Here is a 15,426-nt window from a genome sequence, read left to right as displayed (position 1 = left end):
TCCCTCTCCTACTCTTCTCCAGTTGATAAAAGTAGATTGCTTTTATTTAGAGAAAAGTTACAAATTCTAAGTGTTTCATCCTCCCAGAGAAGCCAAACTATTATCTTCTAGTTAAATGAGCAGACAGTGGATCAATACTGTGTCTTCTGAAATATCCATAGGACATTATCTATCAGCATTAACCTCATTGGCTGGAAGTTACCATTTCTCTACAAATACTATCATTGAGATGGTTCCTTTTTGCCAGTTTTTCTTTTTTAAGCAAAATATATTAGAAACTGTACTTTAGAGAAATAACAGAGATTTATTCCTCTTTTTACTTTATGGAAGAAAGCATGATTACATTGATTTCTCCCTTCAGGTTTTTGCCTAGAATAGTGAAAGCTAAAATACTCATTTTGGTATCATTTACCAGAGTTAATTATAACTCACTCACTAATATAAAATATCTTAGTTTTCAACTTAAGATAATAATTCATTATAATTACTCTTTATTATTTCAGTCTTCAAAGTCCTTTGCTTTTGAGGGTGGCAGTGGGTAGGAGGTACAGTATAAAATATTTTGGGTATTGGAAGCTGAAATGACCTTTTGGATTCCTCACTTTTGATCCATACTTCACTTTTTGTAGCAAAAAAGTACAAGTTGCCATGGAAATGTGTGACGGTTATATGTATCAAATATACCCACATTCAATACATTCAGTGGTCTCTATCATTCTTTTAGGTAAGGAGAAACATTTGAGTTAAATTATAGCAAATGCAAAACAATCTTAAACATCATTATAAAAGATGTACATTTTTAGGTAATCTATGTAGAATTAGATACTTTATGCAGGACAGTAAGATTTTGTGCTATAGGATTAGGGGATAATAAAAGATGTTCCATTTATAGACACTGGAGGAAAATGTGTGGAAAATAAACAGTTTGGAAACACACATTCACACTTATGCTAGGTAGTTTTATTTTGGACTGTATCCTAAGTGCACTTCTGTTTTCGACATGTAATATAAATCTCATTACATGGTACAGATTAAGTACTTAAAAATCTTGAATTTGTACTTTAACTTGATGGGCAATGAGTCAGAGATTTCAACCTTTATAAATTGAATGTATTAATATGCACGTAGAGCTAAATCCCACCTAGATGTCTGGCGAGGAAAGACACATTCCTGGAATTTAAAGATGGGGACTATTAAAGAAATGTAGTACTTAGAGTTGAATAGTTTGACTCACAAAACACGAGTTCTGGACCTTGGAACTAGTCTTGGAATATTATGTTTGACCAGATATTTTGACTCTCAATCTGCCTCTTTTTTTTAATACACAGAAAGTGCTAATTTTGTGTTCTTGAAAGAAATGGAAATGTGAGAATGAATTAATTATTTCATAAGCCACTTGAAGATTCAAAAACAATCACTGAGCAAATGCCCAGAATCTGCAAAAAGTGCAGCCTTCAATCACTTTCCTCTCCTCCAAATCCCAGATCTGAGGGCTATGGAGAGCTTAGCTTCCCCAACTGTTCTCATCATGGACAAAATTTGGAAAAAAAACCCTAGTGCTCAATTTATGTTTTTCACACCTAATGAGGTGAGAAATTCTAGGCAGGCCCAAGAAACATTTTCAGTGTACTGGAATTTGATCTCTGTGAAATTTAGCAGTTTCATTGTGACAGTTTTAGCTTAATTTTACATAGTTTTCTCTTGCATTGTTTTAAGCTTATGCTGGCTTTTCTTTGCTAATAACACAGATGGCACCGAAAACAAACCAGAGAAATTCTGCTTTTTTTCAAAGTGCAGAAAAAATTAAATGAAAATTTACATAAAAACTCTCAAGTTAGAGAAAAACTGGTTTTAAATATAATGTTAGAACGACAATTTCACAAAGTTCAGTAGGACCTTAGTTAAAAAAAATTTTTTTTTAACATTTATTTATTTTTGAGACAGAGAGAGAGCATGAACAGGGGAGGGTCACAGAAAGAGGGAGACACAGAATCCGAAACAGGCTCCAGGCTCTGAGGTGTCAGCACAGAGCCCGACGCGGGGCTGGAACCCACGGACCGCGAGATCATGACCTGAGCGGAAGTCAGACGCTTAACCGACTGAGTCACCCAGGCGCTCCGGACCTTAGTTTTAAAAAATGAAGAAGACACACAAAATATCCATTGTAATTACATTAAAAGGTCATATTGACTGGATATCAATAGTGAATTGCCACTCCAAAGTTTTAAAAACGTGGATATTTCTCAGGGCGCCTGGGTGGCTTAGTTGGTTGGGCAACCAACTTCAGCTCAGGTCATGATCTCACGGTTGGTGGGTTTGGGCCCCGAGTCGGGCTCTGTGCTGACAGCTCAGAGCCTGGAGCCTGCTTCAGATTCTGTGTCTCCCTCTCTCTCTGCCCCTCCCCTGCTCATGCTCTGTGTCTCTCTGTCTCTCAATAAAAAATAAATGTTAAAAAAAAAGTTAAAAACGTAGATATTTCTCAAGACATTAAAAAATATTTACCCGACGTTTTTGTGTGTTGATGTTTTGATTTTTTGCATACCTGTCAGTTAATTCTTCAAAGGTATATTAATTCTTTCAGGTCACTAGTCATATACAGCTGTAGTATTATTACCTTGGTGCAATTAAGTAATAATCTCCATAGGTTTGAATTTATGCTAAGGAAGCAACTTAACTCACTAAGAAAGTAAGACTAAATACATTGTTTGATGAATTATCCTGTCATCCTGTCGAGTCTAGATAACCCAGTGGTGGGGGTGGGGGATAAATATTCTTTCACTGAGAGAAGATTGGACTACACACTAACAGTTACCCATCTTTCTTCACCATTGCATGTTCCCATTCCTACAATATCCTCGGTTACTGTAAGAGTTCTAGCCAGTTTATTTGGCTAATAGGCTAATCTTCCAAATCTAATATTCACGCTGATACCACATGTCTTTCTAAAGTATTTCTTTACTCATTTCTCTGCTTAAGAATAATCAGTGACTCCTAATTGTCTGAAATCGTCCACAATATGGATTTAGTTTATGCCACTGTTCTCTCAAAATCCAGCTGGTCCACTGACCTTCCTGAAAACAGCATGGGTGTGAGCCAGACTGAGTTTGAATACCAAAGTCACCACTGACTTCAGCAGGTTACTTACACGCTCTGTGTCATCTGTTGAATGAGGATGACAAGAACAGCACCCACCCTTTCCAGAGCTTTTGTGAAAATGAGTAAGTTGTAACAAGTGAATGCTTTAGGGAGGTACTTACTATACAGTAAGTGCTCATTAAATGTCAGAGATTACACTTCCTACAGCTGTCCCCGAGACTTTCTTCTTCCTATTACTAGCTGACTGCCTGATGTGCCTCCCAGGTTCTGCATATCAAATTACCTTTCTTCTTGAAGGTTAAGGTTGGATGCTTTGCCTATTATGAAAACTGTATGATTATTAGAACCAATGTTATGCTCTACATTACTAAAGCATAGTTTATCCCTGTCATGATGCACTTCTCTTAGGCTGCAATGCAGTCAAGCCGGGTGCACAGATGTCCTTATCCTGCTCACTGGACACTGAAACGTTATGAGCAGAGTGAAATTATATCCACTGTGGTGCCTTTCTGTGTGTCAAAGAAGTGATCATTCATAGTAAATATTGCAAATTATCTCTTCGATGGCTAAATATTTTCATACAGTATCATTCAAAATGGGACTCTCATGCTAGTCTGTGACTGGATTCTTTTTGGGAGCTTGAAATGTTAACATTTGATGGAAAGTTCTCTGACAGATGGTCTGTGTTCGTTCACATAGGTTTGTTCATGTGTTTAATGAAACAAAACAAGGCCAATTTCTTTTCAGAGATCCTATGTTGGTAAAAGTATATTTTTCTACATGATAGAGTATACATTTTCAGTGATATGTTACTATGTGATAGTATTAGACATTTGCACTTATTACATAGAGTCTTTGAGAGCAAGGCTTAATATATTTTGACGATTTTTCTCCTCATGAGCATAACTATATCCATGGGGAAAGTTGCTCAAAATTCACACTGTGGCATTTGCCCACTGAGATCTCTTGACGTATCTGAAGGCTGCGTTCCTTCTCTCTTCTTTTTCTTCGGTCATTTTTCCGAGCGCCATATAATGCTTACATTTTAAGTTTAGGGAGAATGTGGAGAAGTATAGTTACAAAATCCAGATATTCTTCATCTGAATTTCAGCCAAGAAGCAACTTATCATGCCACTGAAACAAGATATGTCACTATGGAATTTGATTTATTACATGCTTCAGTTCTTAATGGAACAGAATAAGGCAATCTACCATGATTGTTGCTTCAAGCATAAGGTTAGAAGAGAAGCAGTGCAAACACCCTCACAATGGGGATGATGGAAACTATCCGCTTCTCTCTGGGCTTCTTGCTGACACCCACCCTTGGATCCTCGGGTCACTCTCAGTCAGATCTTCTCAATCATCAGCCTCCTCATGTGACATCTGAACAAGCTGAAAAATTATTTTTTTTAAATTGGAAAAATAAGTGGTTATACTGCATCCTCTGTGGGAAATTTGGAAGCCTACTTTGTAAATATGAGAAATTCATGAGGTTCAAGTGATTTATGTCCTCCTTCAAGAAAACAGGGATTGGGGTAACAGAGAACCTTCTTATAACTCATTCAACTCATTGCAAGGTCAGTAGCCAATAAAGACATCACCATCCATGATGAATTGTGGACGGGTGCCACCCCCAACTTTCCTTTTATCCCAGAGTCCTAGATAAATGCCACGATGGGGCCTTTCGTGTTCCCGCTTTGTCCTTCTTAGGTAGCTAGCAAAACATAGCAAGGGAAAATTAAAGAAAAGGTAATGTTGAGCTGACAAAATTTTATCTCAAAGTAAAATGCCACTGATACTGAAGAGATGCTTTGCAGGGTAAAAAATAAAGTAGAACTATTTGACTGTCATGGAGGTCATCTTAATCTGCTTGTTATCATAATTTACAGATTTTAGCAGTTAGCTTTGTGTCTTAAAAAATACCTAGTTATTTGCTTTGCCGGGAAAGGAGAAATAAATTTGGATTTTTGTGGGCGCAATAGTGACTGTGACTTGTTCCCTGATGATATTTAACTGGATTCACAGAGGCAGTCGCTTACCGGTAACAGTTTCTAAGGTCACATTCAGAGATGGTCATGCTTATTTATTTCTGTTTTATAAGTCCACTGGTTACCTCCAGTGCACATTACAAACCTTTTATTATCTCAAGTTTGTTAAAAACCTACCATGTATTTTATATAATGTTCTACTAATGTCTGTGTGTGTGTGTGTGTGTGTGTGTGTGTGTGTGTGTCTATAAAAGCAGAACTTCTATTCTTACAACATGCTATGTGCTCTATATACTAGCCTTGTTTGAAGTTTGGAAGCTAGAGATTAGTAACATTGCCAAATATTTATGGGAGATTTCTCGGTTCTCAAAACAATTTCATGTATATATAAATATATATATGAATATATATACAATTTCATATATGCATATGTATGTAAATATATATGAAATTCCTACAGAATTAGTAAAAGGTGAAGTAAGAAGCCTAATTAATACAAAAATTGCTTAGTTAACGATGGAAAGGTGGAAAGGCAGAACTATTTCCTCAGGATCAGGCACTGTGTAGGTGAATGGTGCCTCTCTGTTCTTTGAAGAGCAAGCTGAACTTACCTCAAACTCAGTTTTAGGAGCTGTGAACATCCAAACATATATTTCTTTTGGTGCATAAAATCATCCTCTGCGATATGCACAGTATAGTGTCATTTTAACTCCATTTTGCAGATGAGGAAAACACAATATAAAAAAATCAAATAATTCATCTTTAATAAGTAGCAAAACAAACTATGTTAGAAAAAGGAAACTAGAATTCATGTTTCTTTCTCTCTGTATCTGTTCCCCGAATTTGTTAATGCTTTCACAAGCTATTATTGTGCTTGCCACCCTGTAATGTGAAGACCTGAAGGAAACATACTAAAAATGCAGGTCTTGTCATTGGCCTTCAGAAAAGCTGTATGTAGAAGAGAGGAAAAAATGCTACTGTGCTACTTTAAAACACAATTCTGCCCCTAAGTGAAGAGTATGATTTGTTCTCAGTGTAGATGGCTTGGAATGGAAAGTAAGGTTTCTAGGGTAGGGTTCGGAGGGGCCCTCTGAAACAAAATATATCAGGGCTTTTCCACGTAAAAAATAAGATGAATTTAGGGGTGAAAGAACAAAGTAGATGACAACGTACGAATGAGGAAGACAGTCTGAGCAAGACTTAGGATGGCTACACAAAGTACAGTGGTGACATTTCTTGGTGACCAAGCGTGTTTAGGATTCCAAGGTGAGGCATGCTATGTGATTCTGGAATCTAATCTTCAATTAACCCAAAACCTTCAGTAAAATTTTCCATATGCATGTGTGCTATACATATATACTGCCTCCCCCACCTAGAGATCAGGAAAAAATGTCTGTGTTCTCAGCTGGTGTTGTGAATAGTGTATGCAAACTGAAGGAGGTGAGATTGAGAGCTCAGTGCATAGAGGAACGCTGAATGAAAGTGACCATGAGATGTAAACAGTTGGGAATTTTCAGAGATTTGGAGAATGTGAAGCTTGTCAGAGGAAAATGTAGTCTCTTAGAACAAGCACAAAGTTGGTGTGAAAGTGTTCAACTGGCTTACTTTGTATTCTTTAGTCCTACTCTTGTTTATTTGCTTATTGTCTGTGCTTCGATTTTCTTCTCCAAAGTCTCTTTTATATTCTAATAGCTCCTTCCATTGGCTAACTATGTAATTATGGCAGCAATAATACGATAAAAAGTCCTACAGAATTCGTGGAAGGTGAAGTAAGAAGCCTAATTAATACAAAAACTCTTTAGTTAATGACAGAAAGATGGTAAGGAAGAACTGTTTCCCCAGCATCAGGCACTGTGTAGTTGATTGGTGCCTCTTTGTTCTTTGAAGAGCAACCTAAACTTACTTCAACTCAGTTTTTGGAGCTGTGAACGTCCAAAGCTATCTTTCCCTGTGATTCTTGAGAATCTTCTAAAGCTTATTAACATTCTTGCAACCCTTTCGGCCACAAGCTCCCTTATCCTTGAAAATCAAATCTTTTATTAGCACGCGCACACACACGAGCACACACACACACACAAGTCCCCTCAACATTTTGTGAATATGGTTGACTTACTAAACCTGGGGAGTTTGTGAGATGCCATTATAGTGCACGCCTTCTTCTGTCTTGTTACCTCCAGCCTCTCTTCCTATCACCTCCATCTCTTTTCTTTCTTCTGAATCTCAGAAGTAGAAAAAACATTCCTCTCCATGTCTCTTACGTAGCAACTTACTGACGCTCTTTTTAAAACTTGAACAAACATTGGGAATATTGCTCTCCATCACCTAGTTGACCAAAGTATTTCTTTCACATAGATATGAGCTCTCCCTAAAAGGGATTCAGATAGCATTTTCTCCAAATTTTCAAGTGGGTAAATATTTTGTATCACATCTACATTACAGATACCCGCAGACCCTACTTATCTAAAATTACAATGATCAGAACTCTGCTGATGATTTAATAAATATTCAGAACAGGCAGCTTAGAGGGTTAGAATTTAGTTGTCTGGCTTTTATAAATAATACTCTTAGTTGTTGGCACCTTGGATAATGTTTAAGTATATTCATTGACTCAGGATTTGTCTAATTGGTTTATAAAGAAGATAATTTAATTAAATGCTTAGTTTATTTTCAAAAATGGTAAATTAATACATCTGTGCTTTCAGGGGCTATCTGTCTATAAGAAATCCTATTTTAGAAATCCCTAAACCCAAACACAGTCGAAGAATGAAAACATCATCTTCTCTTTTCTTTTTTTTTTATTTTTCCATTTCATCTGCTATTTCACCATGGTACCAAATTGCTCTTCAAAAAATCTTAAGCCTATTTCAAAATTCTCACTAATTTCAAGTGATAACTAAAATCATTGGTTATAGATCTAGTGTCAAATAAGTCTTTATCTCTTCCTGTGGGCGGCTATCTTCTTGACTGATGTAAGTGAAAAAAGAACTTCATTTCTTTTTTCTAGTTGAAAATGGACAATTTAGCCACCACATGTCTGCCAATGTACCTCCGTATGAGATGTAATTATATGTGAAATAATAACCTTGCTGCCAAATAGTTTTCAGTGCTTTGCTTTATATGAGAAACAATACATTTCTAGTTCCAAAAGGCAATAAGATAATGACATTCGAGTCAATCTCTTGCTGCTTTTACTTTCTTACTACATTTTAAGTCTTTTGCTCATCCCTCTCTAGTTTTCAATATGTTAAGATGACAATCTCTTATTATAATTTAGATAACATAGCCTTTGGTTAATTTTCAGCCTAATTTTTTTCTCTGAAAATGTATGTATGAAAAAGTCTATTCTCAATTTGTGATAACAGGTTTTAGAAAACACTTCTCTCATATAAATCATCAGCTATTGTGTAGTGTTAGGAGTTTATAATATGCTATTTTCACTAATCTATTTTGGTGGATTGAAAGGTTATTTTTAAAAAAATGAGTCAGGCAAAAGAAAAGTCAATAATAATAATAACCAATATTTATTTAGCACTGACCACGGATCAGTCATCATGCTAAAATGCATGATGTCTTTCTTATATGTATTCTCTCATTTGTTCCCTTCAAAACACCTATAAAGTAGGCACTATCCTTTAATTTCCATTTTACGTGTGTTGAACTGAATTTTTTTATGTGTGCTTTTTTTCCCCTACTTGCTTCCCAAGAAACTGGATCTTTGCCTCTCCGGCTTAGTAGCTTTGTGTTACAGGGCTGAAAGTAAAGTTGTCAAACATGCATAAGACACTCTTGCTTTGTCTCTTAATTGCAACATCCTAGGCTCATTGAGGTAGAGCAATTGCCAGAAAAGGTATGCTAACATTTTAAGAATGTTAGCCATTCTTAAAAATTCCTTTTAAGAATGGCTTAAAATTCCTCTGCCAAGTAGAAGAGAGACCACAAATGCAGAAAGATTATTATTTCCTATATTATTTCCTCACCTTCAAAGAAATTTAGGGACTTGGAAAAGGAACAGTTTAGCAGAAACTAGTTAGTTGTATTAGTTGCTGGGGTATAACTAACTTTAAAGCTTATTATAATATCTGTTGATCAGGAATTTGGGAGCATCCAAACTGGGTAGTTCCAGCTCAAGATAGAATTTATAGTCAAGACGGTGTCCAGAGATGCAGTCTTCTGAAGACTTGAGTGGAGGTGGAGGAGCTGTTCCTAGGGCTTCAGTTCCTTAACACTGGGACCTCTCCATAGGGGCTGCTCCATAGGATCTTCATGCTATGGTGGTTGGCTTTCCACAGAGAGAAAGATCCAAGATGAAAGTGGCAGTGTCTTCTGTGATTTGTCTTAGAAGTCACCCATCTCACTTCTGCTATACTCTGTTGGTCATACAGACCGTGTCAGATACAATGTAGGAGGGGACTAGACAAGGAAATGAATTCCAGAAGATGAGGATCACTGGAGACCATCTTGGAGTCTGGTTACCAAATTAATGTACACTGAAGGCCAGAAGTCTCTTTCTGTAAATATCTGATAAGCTTCCCAGGGCCCCTACATCATTGTTAGAGGAGAGAAGATACTCCCAAAGTGGATGAGATTAGATTTTGTACTCACTTGGTAACTTTTGGAGGTTTTCAGAGTCAGTCAACAAATGTTTGCATCATGCATTGTTCTAAGCAATGGAGGATGTTCATTGGTAAATAAGAAAACAAAGTCCTGGCCCTCAAAAAGCTTATATTCTAGTATAAAGAGATAAACAGTGAATGTATTTTTTAAAAAGTAAGATAATTTCAGATGGAAATAAATTCCAAATGGAAAATAAAATGTGTGAGTATAATGTAAACAGATGGAGAGTTCTTTAATAGGGGCTCCTAGAAAACTATTCTGAAGATTTTGAAGCTGAAATCTGAATTGTGAAAAGAAGACAGCTGCATAAAAATCTACATGAGGCATCTAGAAGAGTCAGGGCAAAGGTACTATGATGAGAACAAACTCAGAGGTTTAAAGGGGCAGCAAAAAAGCCACTGTGGCCAGAGCTCAGTGCTAGAGGGTAAGTTAGGAGCCAGATATGTAGGGTCAGGGTAAAGGGTAAAGCATTTTTATTCTATTTTTTAAGCATTTATGGGACAGTAGCAAATAGGGGAGAGACATGACCTGATTTACACTTTAGAAAGTTAATATTGGCTCCTGTGTCTAAAATTGAGGTGTGGAAAGTGAAACACTTTTATAAGCTGTTTCATTCATTCAGGGGATAAATTCTGATGACTTGGGGTCAAGGCAGTGAAGTTGGTAAAAAAAATAGTCAGAATCAGGATATATTTTGCTAATGGAATCAAAACAACTTGATGGTAAATTCAAAGTAGAGTTTTCAGGAAAGTGAAGAATCAAAGATGATGACAAATGACTTGAGCCACTGGGCAGAAGGTGGCACCATAAATGGAGATGGGAATGGCAAGGCAGGGGGAAGCTGTATAGACATCGTTGGAAACCATTCTGTTTATGCTACTAAACTATAATATTTACATTAACTTATATTAATTTAAGATGCCTACTAAATATCAAAGTGGAAATATATAGGCAAGTAGGATATTAGTCTTTGAGAAGCAAGATTGAAGATCTAATTTGACAATACTCAGCATAGTGATGTAGAGTCATCAACATATAGATGACATGTAAAACCATGAGATTAGATTAGGTCACTAGACAGGAAGCGTAGACAAAGAAATGAGCACACAGTCAGGGATATTAGGGACATGAAGAGGAACCAGAAAAGGAACGGAGGTGGAGCAGACAATAAGGCAAGAGAAAAACCATAAAAGTATGTTATCTTGAAAACCAAGTAAAAAAGTACTTCAAGAAGAAAGTATCGATCCATATGGTAAATTTTACATATACATAATATTTTGCATAAAAATTTATATGGAAATAAAATTCCTTACAGTAAATACACGTATATTAATGTATACATACACATTTATTAAAAAGATTTACTATGAGGAATTGGCTCAGGCAATTATGTAGACTGCAAAGTCCCACAATCTACCCTCTGCAGGCAGGAGAACAGGGAAGCTTGTTGTGTATTCCAGTCTAAGTCCAAAGGTCTGAGAAGTAAGAGTATCAGTGGTGTAGTTCTAGTACAAGCATAGAAAAAAGATCAATGTCCCAGCTCAGATAGGCAGACAGAGAGAATTTTCCATTCCTCTGCTTTTTTGTTCTATTTAGGCCCTAATAGATTGGATAATATCCACTCACACTGGGGTGCAATATCCTTTCTTAGTCCACAGATTCAATGGCTAATCTCTTCCAGAAACACCCTCACAGACATATCCAGAAATAATGTTTAATTGGACATCTGGACATCCTGGTGCCCAGTCAAGTTGACACATAAAATTCCATCACAGGTTAGAACTGAGAATTAATAATTTGATTTTGTCACATGGAGGTCGTAAGAGCAGTTTAGGACAGAGGAAGCACTAAAGAAGAATGATTGGCCATTGTGGCAAGAGGGAAACCAGATGAATGCTGGTTGAATTACAGGAAAGACAATGTTCAAATTATTTCAGAGGAGAGTATGTCAAATGCTGCTGGGATGTTGAGTAATGTAAAGGCAGAATATTGACCATGAATTTTTATATAAGATAAAGTCTATGGGTGTCTTGATAGGGGTAGTTTTAATATAGTCATGGTGATGAAAGCAGAGAGACCTGAGGATACATCAGTGAGGAATGAAGTGAATGAACCTGGACAAGGCATTGAGCTTAGGGACCATGCAAAATTTATTTAAGTCCCAAAACTCTTGGAAAGAAAACTCTATATAACAGAAAAATTAGTAACTCTGACTTATTTTATTTTATTTTATCTTTGTTTTGGTTTTGTTTGTTTGTTTTTAAAAGTTTATTTATCTTGAGAGAGACAGAGAGAGTGAGTGAGGGAGGGACAGAGAGAAAGGGGGACAGTGGATCTGAAGCAGGCTCCATGCTGACAGCAGAGAGCCCGAAGTGGGACTCAAAGTCACAAACTGGGAGGACTGACTTATTTTAATAGATATTTCAAATATATTCATTGGACAATATTTGTGAGATGTATAGATTATAACAATATTTCTTTGATATCTTGGAAAGATAGAGGAAGACAGGTTGAATTTTCTCCTGCTTGGCCTGGAACAATATGCCCAACTTAATCCATTTCCATAGATATGGATTAGTATACTTGGACAATGTATGTCCAAGTATATGTAGATATGGATTAGTATACCGGGACAATGTTAAGGCATTGTCCAAGTATGTTAGTATACTTGGACAATGCCTTAACTATTCATCTGTGTATTGGTATAGCTACAAAATAGCTTACTATATATGTATATTATAAATTATAACTTATAATATATAATAGGCTATTTATGTTTATAACCACTTCATAACAAGAAACATAAATATTCTGCTTTAAATATTCTGAAGTTCCTAAATTAACCCAAATGCCTTGTTGTTAATTTCATCCAAATATTGAACTTACGGTGTTACATTGAAAGTTTTCTATTATATCCCCAAGATAAGCTTCACTTAAATATCTTTTTTACTTTATTAAATTTTGACATATTTCAGACACAGTATAAAAAGTTATTATATTTATTTAATGAACATCTCTGGGTACCATCACATGACATAAGAAATGAAAAGTTACAAAAAATAGATGAGGCCCTTGGTTTATTTTTCCCTGATTGCATTTCCCACTCTTCCAAGAGTTCTCTATTATCCTGAATTTGGTATTTAGCATTTTCATAGGTATTTTTACATTTTTATCACAGATATCATATAACTGTAACTATACACACATATATAGCATTATTCTGCATGCTTCCAAACTACATTAAAATATTATATATTGATATGTAATATGGTTTTGCTCAATATTATGTATGTGATCTTCTTTAATGATAAAAAATTGATCTCTAAGTCCCTGCTGTATAGTATTCCATTTTAAAAAATCTGCCACATATATATCTATTTTCATGATGATGAAAATTTGGGTTGTTTTCAATTTTTCACTTTTATAAAAAATGTTAGAAAGAGCTTTCCTGTAAAAGTCCCCGTGTGTGTGCGTGCGTGCGTGTGTGTGTGTGTGTGTGCGCGTGTGTCACAGGGTTATGCCTCATATGAAACTGAAGCACAGGGTACACCCTTTACAGTAGTAGATATAGTTCTATTCAATTCCCCTCTCAGCTGTTTGCATTTGTTAACACTCCAAACCTCTAAACTTCAATGTAGAAAAATTTCCTTTCCTCTGTGAACTAGCCAGGAATCAGTATTATCAACACCTACACCTTGAAAGCCCTATTTTAGGGTCTTCTATATAAGTACTATTGATACCAATTGCAAATAATGACTTTCATTAATTTTTTGTTACAACTATTAAAAATTTCTATTACTATGATTCAAATTTCTTTCTTTTTGTTTTGACCTCAGGTGAAATAAAGAGAAGTATAATTTGCAAACTACTGCACTTTAATATTTATTGTTAGGAAAAAATTCTTCTTGGTTTAAGCTGGAGTTCTACAGAAATAATAATCATGAAACAATTAACGAGTTTGATGATACTTATACTGATCTTGTAGTTCTTGGAACATAAGTGAATTTCAAGATACGTGATCCTGGTGTGTGGTGGGGGAAGGAGAATGGGGAAGGACAGTGTGGGAGATTGTTCTGACCTCAGGACAATCAGGACAATCAGGGCAAGTAAGTTTGGGGTAGGATGTGTGAAATTCTTCAATTAATAAAGTTACTTAAATATGCTTAATCCAGAATTTTCTAAATTATTTGACCAAAATACATTTGTTTAAAAATTGATTATCGTCTTACGGCATACTAGTTTTTCATGACATAGCAGTGTTTTTAGGAAAGAAAATGGCAATTTTCCTAAAGATTGAAGAATTTGTATTTTGATAGGAAGAATTTACTTTGTGTTTTTGATTTATAAAAAGAGCATCACTGAGACTTTCTTTTTTTAAATATAAGAAATTGTTTACTGATTTTTAATGTCTGAATGGTAATACTACTTTTAATGGATTAAAAACTTAAAAGAAATGAGTGTTTTTAATTTTCTCTTGGGTAGTATAGTCTAACTGATAAAATGTTGGATGGTGTTTCTGTCCTCTTTATTTTCCATTTCTAATATAGAATCAATTAAGAATAAGCAGTTGGAAATAATTCTTAACATAATTCTGTGATCCCTTTTATAATATAGTTAATGCAATTCCTCCAAGTAAATGGATATCAATTTCAATAAGTTTCCTAAATGGAGGGTGCTGTGTGAGGCCTTTCATCTTGCCCTTTTAAAATTGACAATTAAGTACATAAGAAGTAAGTGGTGATTTTATTAGGACCCTACAAATACCTGGCCAAGTCAACTGCTTTTACTATAGTGATAATTTCTTTTTGTTTAAAAATATGAAGACTGAATTTTTTTCATTCCACTCTAGGCAATTGTAGCAATTAATTAAATATGTAGTAATATCTAAGGTATTCACATAATTATATGTATTAATTTTATACATAATATAATTGTATGCCTATATATAATTTTCTTTACCTTTTCAATTAATAGAATGGTGGGTAATGCTAAGTGATGAAAGTAATGTAGTTACATACTAAGCATAGACTAAAGACTGAGTGAAAAACAACAATAATCATTTATTAAGCAAATACTAATTGAGTATCTCTTTGTAAGCTCTTGGAGCCTAAGTTCTTTTGATTTTTTTAAAGTTCATTTATTTTGTAAGCAAATTAAAAACATTTTTAATGTTTATTATTTTGAGAGAGAGAGCAGGAGAGAGAGTGTGAGTGGGGACACGGCACAGAGAGAGGGAGACAGAATACAGACAAAGCAGGCTCCAGGCTCTGAGCTGTCAGCACATAGCCTGATGCGGGGCTCCAACTCACAAAGCCCCTGAGCTGAAGTCAGACACTTAACTGACTGAGCCACCCAGGCACCCCTAAGTTTATTTATTTCGAGAAAGACAGAGACAGTGCAAGTGGGGGAGTGGCAGAGAGAAGGGGAGAGAGAGAGAGAGAGAAAGAGAGAGAGAATCCAAGCAAGCTCAGTATTGTCAGTACAGAGCACGACTCAGGGATCAAGCGCCCCAAACTGGGAAATCATAATCTGAGCCGAAACTAGGAGTTGGACATTTACTTGACTGAGCCACCCAGGCATCCACTTGGGGCCTAAACTCTTAAATTAGATGAAGGGGAGCACAATAAATAGAATAGATGAGTAAATTATCAGTATGTTGGAAGGCCAAAAAAGTTTTTGAAAGTAGTAAAGCAATGAAAGAGGATAGGAAGTGGTGGGTGGGAGACAG

The sequence above is a fragment of the Acinonyx jubatus genome, chromosome A1 (genome assembly GCF_027475565.1).
Source record: "Acinonyx jubatus isolate Ajub_Pintada_27869175 chromosome A1, VMU_Ajub_asm_v1.0, whole genome shotgun sequence".
Lineage (NCBI taxonomy): Eukaryota > Metazoa > Chordata > Mammalia > Carnivora > Felidae > Acinonyx > Acinonyx jubatus.
The sequence above is the reverse complement of the archived record's forward strand: the minus strand, read 5'-3'. Positions refer to the sequence as shown.